This window comes from Telopea speciosissima, chromosome 11, assembly GCF_018873765.1.
Source record: "Telopea speciosissima isolate NSW1024214 ecotype Mountain lineage chromosome 11, Tspe_v1, whole genome shotgun sequence".
In the NCBI taxonomy this organism is placed as follows: domain Eukaryota; kingdom Viridiplantae; phylum Streptophyta; class Magnoliopsida; order Proteales; family Proteaceae; genus Telopea; species Telopea speciosissima.
This window is the reverse complement of record NC_057926.1, coordinates 36,608,905-36,621,794: the sequence shown is the minus strand read 5'-3', so window position 1 is coordinate 36,621,794 and position 12,890 is coordinate 36,608,905.

Genomic DNA, 12,890 nt, shown 5'->3' with positions numbered 1-12,890 from the left:
GGAATGTATTACTAAGGATTTAAGAGAAAATGATTGTCACGAAACAAGTGTACAACTAACCTCCCACATTTTTTTAATTAGTTTTCACATATTCTAAAAATGTGGGCATCATATGGATGATACCTTTTTAGGAAACCTATTGGTGGGTCATGCAGATTTCTCCTCATGCTCAAAGTGTGGGAAATTCCTCTCTAAGTTTAAATATCGGTTGCAGGGATGAGATCAGCTGCCAACAATACCAATATAGATCGGTCATTCTACATAGATACTAGCTATCTCCGTTGGATTGGTGACCGTCGATATTGATATGAATCGGCTACCTGCCCAATCCGATTCAAACCATAGTTAAAGCATTTTTTTAACACCTTTGTTTTTCGTCTTTTCTTTTTATAAGGGCGTACCCAGTGCATGAGGCTCCGCCACTACGGGGTATGGGGAGGGTCATAATGTTTCTTCTTTTAGAATTTTTCTTTTGTTGTTTTCCAAATTGATCTCAAGTATAAAGCTTTAAAAAAAAAATAACAAAAACAACATGAAAGGTTTTAAAAGCGTTTGTCGGTTCTTTTGAATATAAAGTCAATATTTTTTTAAACAACTTAATTTTTACTTTTTAAAAAGATTTTTTATAATATATAAATTTATAATTAGCAATGTTTAAATTGGTATCAAGTATCATATCAAAATGATGATTTAAAGAGACGTATCGTATTGTATCAAAGAAACACAAGATATGTTGAAGATACATATGAAAATGGTCAAAAAATGTATGAAAATCTCACACAAAAAAAATGTATGGAAATGCTTTGGATATATGCAAAATATAGTTTTAAAACACTATAAACTACAAATAATTAATATTTAACATATCTCATGTATAAAAAAGAGAACAAAGTATGGCAAGACAAGTTTGTTCAATTGACCACATATAAAAAATCAGGTTTCTTACATGCACTAATTCCCAAAAAAAAAAAGGTGTCGTATTGGTATCGGATCGTATTGGTACTTTAAAGATATGACTTTTTTTTTTTGGTAGAAAAAGATACGATATTTATCAATTTAATATAGGCGGATATGGAAGGATACTTAAGATCTTGATAATTAGTACATCAAATATTAATATTTAATTAATATAGAATGAGTTGGTCCGATACTTTATGTGTTTTTTTTTCAATATATTTCATATCTAAATGTTTAAAACTTATACTGTCCATTTTTATTTTTTTTTAAATGTTTAACAATATTTTTTTATCATCTCATTCGAATTCTGAGTCATTTTATACATGTCATGCCGAATAAAAATTTTATCGTTCATATTTTAACTATGATCCAGATAAATTCTTCCCTTTGCTATTTAATTTTTGTTGTTTACCAAAAAAAAACTTAATTCGTGTTAAGAAGTTATATTTTTAATTTTTCATACCTACTCCACTTTTAGTCAATGGGAGCCATCTCAGTAGCATTGAGATCTCTTATGACAATGAGGAAGTCTGTCACTTGTCCTTTATTTCTCTTTTGTTAGGTTAAGCTTTTGAGTTTAGGATGTTTTATTTTAAATGAAATGGAAATTAACTAAACTTTAAACATAATGAGTACAATATTAGAGAGACAATTTAAGGATTGTTTGTTAATTCTAGCATACGGGTACGAGCTCGTCTATCTTGCTCCTCACAATCGAATTGGTGAAGGCCGAGAGGCTACATCTACTGGTACGCGAAGCTTCCATATATATCATCAGTTGGTAAGCATCGATCTTCATTTCTTCAAACTGAACAATTTATTTCACTTTTCTTTTTCTACTTCATTTCAGTTTTGCCCGATTAAACCTTATCGAAACCAACCGTGACCGACCGGTTGACACCCGTATGTTTCTTTAAGAAACATTAAGTGTCTAATGATTCTCTTGGTGTAGTAATGCTTAGACTAAATTGTTGGTAAACATTTGATCATGCTTACTTTCTGATATATTCAATCTTTCAGCTGGTACCATCCATCCTTAGTCTTATAATTAAGTTGATTTGATGAGCTTTAAGGGTCGTAAGCCAAGGTATTAACCAGTATTACTAGTGGTGTTTAGGGTCCTCATCTTTTGACTTAAGTAATGCAAAAATTTATGAAATAAGAAGGTGTAGGGCACAGAGCCGAGCCGGGTCAATGGGTGCTTAGGCTGGCCTAAGGAGGGGAGGACATGAACTCGGATTAACTACCCGTATGTGAATGATTCATGTATGCTTATGTGCAAGTTGGCTGAGAAGTCTGGGTTTTTAATGTAGAAACTGAATTAAACAATCTGAAATTTTATTTGATACCATAGAGTAAATAGAAAAATCCCACGGCCATAATAGATTACTACCCTCGATCAGCCACTGTTTAATCTGCTTTGAATCAATCCAAAATGGTCAGTTCTCGACAATCCAATAGTAGTGCCCTTTCAATTCCTTCTATGAGTCTTCCAAGCTCCGTTTCCTGGGCCGTTCCTGCAGTTCCAAAATTCATTGAAGATGCAACTAGTTGATGTTTAGAAAAAAACACTGAACCGTAGCCTCCTTGTTTGGAAGTTGAATTGAAACTGTCATCGGTGATTAAGATGTCACTTCCTTTGGAAACTTATTCCAGAAAAAAACAGAGAGGGAGGATGTTCTGAGTTTGTTGTTGAGTTGTAGCTTGTATTTGATGTTCCTCCTCATTGAGCATGAGGCAGCTACTAATGACCCATTTATTGATTTACAGAATAGTATGTACTGGATCAGGATTCTTCTATTTGAAAGCTGCATTGTTTCGTTGGAGCCATAGAAAATAACAGGTGATGGTTGCTATGCACAAGATTATGTTCCTTTAATTTTTGCTATAAAAGAGATGCATCGGAGATCAGAGTTGTGAATGCCTCCAGGATGGTTTGTCCCTGCAGAAGCTCGGTTCAGATTCCTAGGGGTTCAGAAGCCCAAATTCTTTTGGTCAAATGGCATGAAAATAGCAAGTGCCATAATGTTTTAGTTCAAGAGTTGCACACTGGGCAAGGTGTTAAGTCAGCATTTAATCTTTGTAATTTCTCTCTGGTTGAATGCTCTCCAAAAAAAAAATTTAAATTTTGGGTGGAATTTCAGTTTCCAAAATCTATTCCAAAAGGTACTTAATGGACTTCTGGTTGGTAATCTATGACAAGGTATGTTGCATCACATTTAGTAGTAAGGATCCCAATTTATTGACAAATTTGTCTTCATGTGGATATAGGTTTGAGTTTCGGATGTTGATCATTCTAGATTTCTGATAGAATTTACAAACATGTTACAACTGCTCAAATAAAAATTAAGAAAGACCCATGCTTATTTCAATAATATTACATTTGTCCTTTGTTGAAATGAATTTATTCAACACCCTCTAAGATATGGATAATTACTTGGCATTTCATTTCATCTGAGTACATTTACTAAATCAAAATGTGAGCCTTTTTTTTTTTTCTCAAGTTTAGACCATCTAGTATTCAACTAGATTGCTAGTCAAGTAATTTATAAAAAGGGTCATTACCCAATGTTGGTTCTACTCTTTTGCACGTTCACATAAAGTGGTTGCCCTAAAAACTTGAACCCAGACATTGGTAATGGCATCCTGAACCTTTTATCGTTGTTCTATGCAATGGCCCCTAAGATGTCATCAAGTAATTTGTAACCCTTTTTGTTTGCCCTCTTAATTTAACATACTTCTGTAAGGTTTTCATCATATGTAGGCTAGCATCCAATCATTGTATGGGTATAGACTAATGGATGGATGTTGGTTGATGGGTATGGTTGGATGAAGCCGTATACGGGAGGTGGTCTCCTTAGTGGGTAGAGGCTTCAGTGTATCCGTTCTAATAAGTATACAGTACCATTTTATGTGTGGGCTTACTTGCAGTTATGTCTTATTATGGGAGAGACATAAACTGTTCTTAATTACAAGATTGATCTCTGTTCCCAGTCTATATAATGGTAGCAATCCCCATTAGTTGCTTACCCTAGCAATTATATAGAGAAGGGAATAGACAAAGCTAACAAGGAAGAGAGAAGAACATTCGAGGAGCACATCGTCAAATGATATGGATTCGGGTATGGTTCTAATCGAATCTATATTATGTGTATATTGTTTATATTCAATGATTCATCATAATTGATCCTGTAAAACGATTTTATCAATGGTATCAAAGCCGATATGATTGGATCATTGAACAATGTTTTGTTCTTATTATATTATCTCATTTTTGCATTCGGTTTGATCAATCTAAGTTTTGATTCGTGGGAGTTTTTTTTTGTTTGTTCTTAATTATGTTAGCAACATAGTTTTTTTTTTTTCTCCCATATGATGTTTGATCATTATAAAAAAAAATTAACTGATTAGTCGTAGACGGCTGCAACATGATTGTACGCTACAAAACCGCTACCTTCATGCAAACTTGCGAACAGCCAGGTTCATCACTCTCATTTTCTTTGCGGGTCTTTTTATGGACTTGTAGGTTTGTCATAATAATTTAATAAAAAGAAAGTTTACTTTAAATCTGATTTGATTCAATGAAGTAATAATTTAATATAAGGAAGTTTCCTTAGTTAATGAGTTTTGTTTTGGAAATTGTGCATTGTTTTAGTTAATGGTTCTTTTGGAAACTGTGCATTACATTTATAAGGGAAAGTCTTGTCAAAGGAAAGATATTTTTCCTTATTTAATTGTTTTGAGATTGATAAACGTATTTTCAGTTTTCACTTTAAAAAGGGTGTAAATTAGAAAGTTTGTGTTTGTGTGTTTTTTTTTTTATTTTTATGTGTAGGGCATGGGGCCTAGCCGATCCATTTCGGTTAGGATAAATCGAAGTAACCAATTCCAACTGATTTAGACAGCCGAATCAGGTTAACGCAAACACTTGTTACATTACCCTGTTTTGTTGACCCAGCGGAGGATCTTTATCACTTTCAGTTTGCTGACCGGCCCAGTTTCCCAACTCTTCTAACAAAAGGGGACTGAAATGACCTCTCTATCCATGCCCAAACACCTTGTCTGGGTGGGATCCACCATCCCCCTATTAGGGGAACTGGGAAATTGGGCCGATCAACAAACTGGAGGTGATAATTTTCCCCCAACGGATTGGTCTATTGGTTTCCTATTTAGAAACTACTATGATACAGAGAGTCGTTTCCATTCTTGAAGACGACACCATTCATCTAATTGGTGAACGGCTGTCTAATGATAATAGTGATTATATGACAAATCCTTAATATCTTAATATAGGATTCATGTTTAAGAGAAAATCTATGTGTATAAAAATGTTTCCTATTGATGGAGAAGGGATTCAACCTTTGATTAAAATAAAATAAAATAAATAAAGGATAATTTCTTATATGGTTATTGGTTTAAGAAAATCTAGAAAGTTATATTTTCTTTTGGGAAATCAAGTAACCATTTTGAATGTTTAAATGGAAACTATTTTAAATATTGAATTGTCTTTTGCATTAACAGTGCACTAGTTGTCAACAACATTAATAAATAAAATAAAAAAAGGCTCAATACGTATAAGACACAAAGCTAATTAAAGTAAGTGAAAGTTATATTTTCTTTTCTTTTAAATAAAAGTAGTTTGTCATTTGACTAAATCACTCCAAATAATGAATATAATGTCACAACACACTCACACCAATGATTATAAAATTTATGGAGAATGTCTATGTTCATGATTGCCATGTTGGGATGTGTGATGATATATTTGAATGGGTTTCATATTGGGTTGATTATATGGGCCTAAGCCTGGAATGTTTCCTGTCAAGTGCAGAAGTGGCCTGTAGTTTTTTTTGTGCACCTACTTTGAACCCATGGGCCTTGTCTACAACCTTGTCGATGGATTTTCATAACTTGAGTGATGATGCTTCCGCTCAATAGGCTAGTTGCTTAGGGTATGGGATCACCACAAGGGATGTCAACTAGTTGGTCACAGTCGGTTTCGGTTGGGCCACATCATTTTTAACACTTTCACCGTGACCGACTGTTTATGGGATCGGGCTTGCATATGGCAGGCATGAACCTGTTTAATTTCGGTCGATCGGTTGTCGGTTTCTTAACGGGCTACAACCATTCAGGCTAAACTCTATTGCTAAATGGGCATCCATTCTATGAGGAATGAGAATCAAGAAGCCAAATCGGAAGAATGTCGAATTAAATCTATAAATTATTTCAAATTAAAAAATAGTTACTTGCAGAGGTGGATTTAGAAACCAAAGAGATTGCTTGACCTTGGACAAGGCTTATTTCATGGAGATTGGAAGATAAAATAGAAAGAGAATACAATTGATCCTCCAAAAAGCATCCGAAGAAACTAAACATGACAGAATCTAGAGAGAGAGAGAGAGCTTCTCTTGCCCTCATCTAGCAGGAACAGCAAGCAGCGTCCAAATTGCTTCTATTATCGTCAAGAGACAAGGAGATTTTGTTGCCATCGTCTAGCTAGAACATTGCCATAATCTAGCAGAGCCTCAAAGCAGCGTGCAGGGAGGTAGTGTTCGTCTTCGTTCAACTGATAATGGAGCGGCAGCGTGAAAGCGATGAGGCATAATAGAGTGGAAAGTGGAAACCAAAACGAAGAGGGTTAGGGTTAAAGAAAAAGAGAAATAAAGTGGGATTTGTGAGGAGAATTATTATTTTAATAATTTTATGATTATAACTTCAGTCGGTGGATTCATTAAATCTATTTTATTCTAAATCAATACACATTCAATCATTAGAAAAATCATATAAAACAGAATTCAGTTAGGTCGGTCAGTCTCCCATATTGCACTGGGAACGACTGATTAGTATTTGGTCGGACCACAAGTTTGGCACATTTATTAATGAGTCAGGTCGAGGCTCGGTTTTTGATCGATCGGTACCGGTTGGCCTCTTCGGTGCAAGTCTGTAGTTGACACCCCTAATTGCCACCGGCAGTGTTTATAGATTGCCCTCGAAGAGACCATATGGCGAACGTCGTGCTCTTGCCACCACAGGTGAGTCTTCGTTTGGTCGGTCCCGCTCGATCGAGTGAGGGTGATGTTGTTGAACTTCATGGAATTGGGAGTCTTTGTCTTGCCACCACAGGTGATGAGATTTCTGAGGAAGTGTTGTTTTAGGCATCTCGCTTTGCTCTGAAAGGGTTCATTGTGTGTTGGGGGATCTTGTCACCACAGGTGTGAACCCAATGACGCCGAACCTTTCACCCAGTTCTTTTGGGTTTTCCTTATTATTGTTGGAAACGAGGCTGGAAGAATCTGATCAATTGCCTACTTGGTCAGGTTTGATTGCATTTATGTTGCTCAATGCATTTATGTTGCTCAGTGCATTTATGTTGCTTATATACTTTATGTATATTTTTTGGCAAACAGTTGTGTTTTGTGTTTACCAATCATCACACCCTACCTCGCGTCTATCAAGACCCTTGATGGCACAAATTATGAAAAATGGCTTGAATCCATGAAAGTAACACTTGCAGTCATGAGACTAGACTTGGCTTTGAGAGTTGATGAGCCTCCCAAGCCTACTACTGAGAGTATTCCTGAAGAAAAGTCTCTCTCTTTGAAAAAATAGGAGGAATCGAATAGACTGTGCCGAATGATAATAAGGCACTCTATTGATGAGACCATTCATGAGGGTGTAACTGACAATGAGAATGCCAAAAAGTATCTTGAGGAGGTTCGAAAGAAATTCACTAAGCATGCAAAGGTGGAAAAGGGTACTTATCTAGAATTGTTCATGAATGCAAGCTATGATGGTATGAGTGGTATTCGAAATCATATACTGAAGATGCAGAAGTATGCCAACAAATTGACGGACGAGAAAATCGAGGACTCATTCCTAGGCTGGCAGGTCATGCAATCACTCCCACCTCAGTTCGAATCCATTAAGTCATCTTATAGAACTCAAGAGGCAGAGTGGGATGTACAACAAATGACTTCTATCCTTGTATAGGAGGAAGAAGAACAGAAAAAGAAAGGTAACACAGTTCATTTGGTCACGCCTGATATGAATAACCTTACTCTCAAGGATGGACAGAAGGACAATACGCCTAAGGGTAATTATGGAAAGTTCAAAAAGTCTGGTCAATTTCTAAAACCAAGGCATGAAAACTTCAAAGGGAAAAGTGATAGCTTCAGAGGTAGATGCACCAATTGTAAGAAGATTGGCCATAAGAAGGTTGATTGCTACAGCTTGAAGAACATGATGGAAAAGAAAGAATCTAAGAAATAAGAGGAAGCCAAGTGATGAGGAGCTGGACATATACATAGGCGAATGGCGAGATAAATAAAAGTAGAATGCATAAGAATATTTAATTAACCTTTGCTTCTAGTTTTACTTTAGAATTGGACAATATAGAAGTTTCATAACTTTGATAACTATTATTACTTTTAGATTCAAGCATGATGGTTTTGTTTGTTATTCTATTTGATAGTTTATATAAGCTTGTTTCAAGATTCTACTTCTATTTTACTTGTTGCAATTCCTTCGTTATAGATTATTCGAAACATGTGAGATTACATGAGAGTTCTTTGTTATTATGATACAAGGTGTTTAGAACATATTTATAAACAAGTGAATGGATACTATGCATGATAAGATTGTAAATTCCTTTATTTTCAAGGATAATGTAGTTAATCTAAATATATGTATCTCCAGACTCCAGATCAGTGGGAGTGAATTCATATTACTTAAACTCTAATTGATGATTTACTCTTAGCAAGTAATGTTGTTGTTTTTGTAGGCGACAATACCATCTATTACCAATAATGGATGTGTAGTTCTGAGTGTGTTTTAGAAACACATTATTAGTGTAGGATTGGTTAAATCCTTTGACGTATTATGTTAGTGGGAGTTCCTTGATATTATTGTGTATTTATTGTTGCAATTTTTTTTTGTACATGTACATATTATTGCTTTTGAACGATAATAAAGGCATCCTTGAATGAAACTAGAGGTAAGGCCTTGAATGATAGTCGGGGCAGTACGTGGTGGTATCTCCCTCATGTGCCAGAGGTTGTTTACATGATACACGCATTTGGAAGCTAGTAGTGTTCCTTAGGCTAAGAGCTTGAGCTAGTATTTTCTTTTGGGGACATATGGATCCAGTCCCAGTGAGCTTCATTAAGTGAAGTAACTATGGCGAGTTTCTGTATGAAGTAGCCATTTTGGGTAATCCTAAGTGATTTATGTTCATGTGGGATGTGCCAGCGAGCTCCCTGTGATGGAGTAGCTATTGGCTTCAGTTGGAAGTCAGGACCGATTTTGATTTGACATGTTTGACCATTGTGACATGCATTTCCTTACCACACCTTTACACTAGTATGGCCCATGGCGGGTGAAGGTGCATGCACTTTGACGTGTAGTGTCCCATGTCAATTTAAAATGTGACGATGCTTACGATTGGGTGTTTGCATTCTTGCTTGGACTCGGGTGTATTGTTTAGAACAAGCCACAATCAACGCTTCCTATGTGAGCTCATTTTTCTAGTTCTCGGTTGGAGCAATGACTTCCTGGTACCCAAGTGGGAGAATGTAAGGTTTTCACCATATGTGGGCTAGCATCCAGTCATTGTATGGGTATGGACTAGTGGATGGGTGTTGGCTGATGGGCATGGTTGGATGAAGCCCTATGCGGGAGATGATCTCCTTAGTGGGTAGAAGCTTCAGTGTACCCGTTTTAATAAGTGTAAAGTACGATTTTATGTGTGGGCCTACTAGCAGTTATGTCTTATTATGGGAGAAACATAAACTGTTCTTAATTACAAGATTGGTCCCTGCTCCTAGTCTATATAATGGTAGCAATCCACATTAGTTGCTTACCCTAGCAATTATATAGAGAGGGGAGTAGGCAAGGCTAACAAGGAGGAGAGAAGAGCATTCGAGGAGCACATCATCAAACGATATGGATTCAGGTATGGTTCTAATCGAATCTATATTATTTGTATATTATTTATATTCAATGATTCATCATATTGATCCTGTAAAACGATTCTATCAACTTCTTCTTTTAGTGAAGGTAAAATCATTTTATTTCACACGTGTACTCAAAATACGTGTGAGACAATGATAGTTCTTGACATACTGGTAAGTACATTTTTAAATTATTTTGAAAACCTTTTTTTACCCCATAATTTAAAGAACTTTTAGAAATAAGACAAGGGACGATCAAAAGAATGTTACATGTCCTAAATACACCTATAGAGGTGTCATTCAGACAATCCCATCAAAATTAGCCATGATGCTTCTTATCCCTTAGTAGTAATACGTGACTATTTTATGGGAATGAAGTATTTCCCACCCTCCTTACAAAAAAAAAAAAGTACTACACTTTCCCCCCTCTACTTATTTGAGTTGGAACCCATTTGGAAGACTAACTGCCCTCTAAATGTTTTGATATATAAAGTGAGTCATAAATGATTTGATTGGTTGATGGAACCATAACACTGTGTTTCATCCTACATGTACTTCTTTAGCTAGAGATGCCTTGCCTTTGTCCTCCCCTACCATCTACACGTAGACTTCTCTTACTTAAGTATTTTCATCGATCCTTTATATAAACAAATTAGTGTGATATTATTTACGTGGAAGTCTTACTTCAACAAACTTGGTATGCTCTCTTTAGTAACGAGGAATTTAATTTTTGAAACATGTCCATGTCATGACAATCATCAAGTTATTGTATTATAAATCTTATTTTTTGTCCCTTTGGTAAGTATCTTTAAATGGCCTCTTCTTGGAGCTTTCAACTCTGTATAAATCTTGTTTTTTGTTCCTTTGGTAAGGCTCTTTAAATGGTCGTTCCCTTGAGCTTTCAACTAATGTAGCTTTGGCACCTTATAACATGGTGATAAGTGTTTTAATTCTACACATTTATGAAAATGTATGTTGCTATTTTGTTATGATTCCTCCGTTCCATCACACAACTTGTGTTCTTCAAGTAGCATTCAAACAGAATGACTTTATGAAATTACGTCGATACTTTCACATCGTATGGCCCCAACTTACACACAATGATAATGTCAATATGTGACACTTTTTGTGTAGCCCCAACTTTCACACAAGAAACACAACAGTTTTACAAAGTTAGATAATGAAAATTAAAGCCTTTAAGAAGATAAATAACAAAGTAAAAGTACAAATTTCTCAAAACCCTTAAAGCCCAAAGATTAAGATGAATACTCGATTAAAAGCTCTTCAATAATATTATAATAGTTGTTATTTGAATGTCCAAAAGCCCCCTTTATATAGCCAAAGGTGATATGAAGTAAAAACCTCGGATTTAAGCAAAAAACATGTGAACAACTGCTCGAGCGATGCATACTTCCTTTAACCTCCAACGGTCCAAAATATAGTCATTACGCTTCCAATGGTAAAAACATATTGTTGTTGAATTTCTGCCACGCATGTATTCATACAGGTATGTGGACATTTGTGTTAGACGGTTACCTATGCAAACGTCCACGAACGATTGTGAACATCTGTCAGACTTAGGAACCCCAAACATTTCTGATAGTCAAAGTTACTAGATCTACATCCACGTGATTAAGAGGGCATCTCCTTAATAGAGTGGACGTATGCATTTTACTGCGGACACTTGTATTTTGTTATGGATGTAAAAAATCAGAGAACCAATTTAAGCCTAACACTAGTCGGGTGTCAGCATGGTTATGCAGACGTTTAAGCCTAACATTAGTCAGGTGTCAGCATGGTTATGCGGATGTCTGCCCAAGGACGAAGAAGTTTCCTTCCTTAAGCAGACAACATTTGACAAAAGACAACTTATTCTCTAGTTTCTATAGTACGTCTCTACCGTTATGCAAACGTCTTTGTTAGCACATATCTCCTTCTGGGATACAGATGATCACAAATAGTAACAATGTTGTTCGGATAGATTTCAGCCTAGATTTTTAGCCACCTAAGTTTATAGATAAAATCTTTTAAGTCTTTAGTGGCTTTTAGTGGGTTTTAAAATTATGAGAGACATTAAACCATGAGATTACAAAAATAAAACTCAAAATCATGTTTAATCGAGTCTTATTCCTAATGATGCTTCCAAGACTTGGTTTCATCAGCTTGGGTCTTGATAATCTCTCCAATTACACTAGAGACTTCCTTTGACTTGTGTTCCTTGATAGTATACACACAAATAATCTTCTTTGATGCCAAAAAGCTTATGGGATAGATTAGTCTTTCACATACAAAGAAATGTTAGTAATCCCAGACAATCAACATCTACTAGGCTATTTCATTAAACACGGTGCATGGACCCTATTGTCAATATATATATGTGAATAGGCTATGTACACCACCTGTATATCGCACGTAAGTGTCCATTGTCTCTCTCCACCCACTTTGAAATGACTTCTACCTCTTCTGTATGATGCCCTATCCACACCCCCATTGGTATCGCCCGCTAGCTTACTGCATGTAGGCAACACTGATTTATGCTTGTAGTTTCTTTCTCATTAGTATTCTTGTGGTACTAGGTAGTGCGCTTATGATACAGTACTTATGCAACATCGCTTATGGCGTGCTCATGTCGGTCGACAATGCAACCCTATGCCTTGATATAGTACAAGTGGAGATCTCTCATTGGGGTGAAGTGCGTTGTATCTCTACATTCTAATTGCTTCTTGCTATGGGACCAGCGGTAGTTCCCACATCTTGTTGTGAACTATAATCTCTTACTCGAAGACTCATATTTTGTTATTCTTCTGTGTTTATTCCCCAATACATGTGGGTACCACGACCTTTGAAGCGGGTTTTTTCTATTCGCCTTACGGGCGGGCCGTGTTAGGGGTTCCTTGGCGACAGGGGGTTTCGCCTATTTGGGGTCATGATAAAGGAGTCACCACCTATTATTTAGGCCTAGGACCCAATAGGGGTAGCCCC